The sequence below is a fragment of the Peromyscus eremicus genome, unplaced genomic scaffold (genome assembly GCF_949786415.1).
Source record: "Peromyscus eremicus unplaced genomic scaffold, PerEre_H2_v1 PerEre#2#unplaced_75, whole genome shotgun sequence".
Classification (NCBI taxonomy): domain Eukaryota; kingdom Metazoa; phylum Chordata; class Mammalia; order Rodentia; family Cricetidae; genus Peromyscus; species Peromyscus eremicus.
In genome coordinates this window covers 433968-437104 of record NW_026734316.1, presented here as the reverse complement: position 1 = coordinate 437104, position 3137 = coordinate 433968, and positions in this window count along the sequence as shown.

Genomic DNA, 3137 nt, shown 5'->3' with positions numbered 1-3137 from the left:
CTATGTCTCAAGAATTAGTAATGCTTTATATCTTTATTTCAACTCCTCTCTCTCATATCTTAGTTGTGGAGTGCTACCCAACACATGAGATGCCTTTTACAACCTCCACAAAATTAACTATAAATGAATCTTACACATGAAAGTTAAATACAAAGTGCTGAACCTCTAGAAGGTACTGGACAAAGTAGGCCTGCTTTCAATGAGCGCACCAAAAGCATGTTGAAGTTGACTACAAAGATGTTTCTGTACACACCTCCCTACTCCCAATTATGTGAACACATTCGGCCCACAGGCCGAAGTTATCCAGAGGCCTACCCTGGGAATAGGAAGTTTCAAGGACCATATGGGACCTCACAGGACAGGGATTCTGGCTGAAGTTTCCCACCCAGATCTTAGAAGAACCCACCACTCTGGCTCCTGAACTTTACTCACAATGCTGTGGTTTCCCAACTCACCCAGGTTTTCTGCTCAGCTCTCTGCACCAGCACACACAGCACAGCACACAACACAAAACTGCTGCTGTCAGTTTCTCTTCAAAGTCAAGCTTGAAGCTAGCAGGTGTTAGAACCCTGCACCACTTCTGACTGGCAGGTCACCTGGAGGGCCTGATTGGCTAGTGAGACTTGAGTGACAAGAGCACCTCCCATAGGGTTACAGTGTGCTTAAAGTCACAGCACAATGGTTCCTGACCCTGCCTTCCACCACAGACCCAGACCTTTTCTAAACATTTGCATTTCAATAGTGCTTGCCCCTGGCTCGAATAGCAGACCCTGCTGTCTTTCTGCTCTTGGTAGGCACTTCCCCTTCTTTATCCTGGACACAGTGTGGCTAGCATGTACAGCCCACTATACTATGTCGAGTGGAGTGATTCCACGTCACACAGGTGGAAGGGTGCTCAGAATATTAACAACCAAAGAGAGATTAAAAGACAGAAAAGGAGATGTTTGTTTTGTGACTTCAAGTTGAGGTCAGGTGAACTGAACCCACTTTTTACCTAGTTGTCACAGGGACTTCATACAACCAGGAAAGAAATGCAGAAAGTAGATCACAAACAAGATAACAGGTTTTTCTCTCATCAGAAATGGCTTCATTGCTTTAGGATTTTTATTCCTGAAAATCAGAGCACACTGTTGGCAAATGAATTATAATAAAGGGTAGGCTTCAATGAAAGTTGAATATTTAAAGCATAATAAAGTTAGGAAGAATATGCTTGCAAGCACTGTTAATAGTCAGCATATCTTATTCCTAGGGCAGTTGAAAAAACAAAACAAATAAACCACTGCATTATTCAAGCTTCTGTACATGAACAGTGTTATGAATTGTATAAAGAAGGCTCTGGCAGGTAGAGAGCCAAGGTGCCCTGCTGCTGGTGACAGACAAAGATGATATTCAGACAGCACTGAGTGAAGAGGTCTCTTTAGTGGAGGAATAGATAAGGGGAAGAGAAAGAGGAAAAAAGGGTGAGGGGAGAAAGAAAGGGAGGAGTGCAAGGGTCTGCATACTTCCTGGGAGGAAAGCAAGAGAGAGAGAGAGGATAGTGGGTGGAAATTTCTTTTAAGAATAAGCTTTTATGTCAGGACATTGAATGCCGACAAGGGCCAGGATCAGAATATTAACAAACAGGACTGGTAGAATGAATCTGTCCATGTGTGTACAAAGTGGATTTATTAGACTGTCTCACAAGCTGTGGTAGAGCTAGTCTAACAATGGCTGTCTACCAATGGAAAATTGAAAAGTCCAGTAGTGGTTCAGTAAATGAGGCTGGACATCTCAGCTGGGCTGGTCTTGAGTATACACCATAATTTTAAGGAAGTAGGCTCTAATGCTAGTAAAGTAAAAAAATTTGTAACCAGAGCTAGGGCAAGCAGGTAAAGAGAGAACTTCCTTCTTCAATATCCTTTATATATGTAGGCTGACACCAAGTGTTGCTACACAGATTAAAGTTGGATCTTATTCTTTGTTAATTAGTTTTTTGGTGATTTCAAGAAAGGTTTTATCGTTGTATCCCTGAAACTCATTCTGTTGAGCAGGCTGGCCTCAAACTCAGAAAATCCAAATGCTTCTGCTTCCTGGGGTTAAAAGTGTGCACTGCCTGAAGTCAGGGATCGTGATGCCTCCAGAGGTTGTTTTATTGTACAGGATTCTTTTGGCTATCCTGGGTTTTTTGTTTTTCCATATGAAGTTGAGTATTATTCTTTCCAGGTCTGTGAAGAATTGTGTTGGTATTTTGATGGGGATTGCATTGAATCTGTAGATTGCTTTTGGTAAGATTGCCATTTTTACTATGTTAGTCCTGCCTATCCATGAGCATGGGAGATCTTTCCATTTTCTGACATCTTCTTCAATTTCTTTTTTCAGGGACTTAAAGTTCTTGTCATATAGGTCCTTCACTTGCTTGGTTAGTATTACCCCAAGGTATTTTATGTCATTTGTGGCTATAATAAAGGGTGATGTATCTCTGATTTCCTTCTCCACTTTTTTGTCCATTGTATATAGGAGGGCTACTGATTTTTTTTAGTTGATCTTGTATCCTGCTATGTTGCTGAAGGTGTTTATAAGCTGTATCAGTTCCTTGGTGGAATCTTTGGGGTTGCTCAAGTATACTATCATGTCATCTGCAAATAGGGAAAGCTTGACTTCTTCCTTTCCAATTTGTATCCCCTTAATCTCCTTATGTTGTCTTATTGCTCTGGCTAGAACTTGAAGTACTATATTGAATAAGTATGGGGAGAGCGGACAGCCTTGCCTCGTTCCTGATTTTAGTGGAATTGCTTTGAGTTTCTCTCCATTTAATTTGATATTGGCTGTTGATCTCAGTCTGTGGGGAAGGCTTTGCCCTGGAGGAGATTGGAATGGGGGGTGGGCTGGGGGGAAGGTGAGGGGGGGGGAGGGGGGAGAACAAGGGAATCTGTGGCTGATATGTAGAACTGAATTGTATTGCAAAATAAAAATTTAAAAAAAAAAAGTGTGCACTGCCACCAAGCAGCTAAAAGTGGATCCTATCACCTAAAATGATCCAAATTAAAGAAGTGTCTTTAACTTCAAAATCTTTAAGAAAAATTCCTGACATGTTTACACAAATATTTTGGGTTTTAATTAATTAAAGAGGTAGTCAGCTTGACTATTAAGAATAGCGA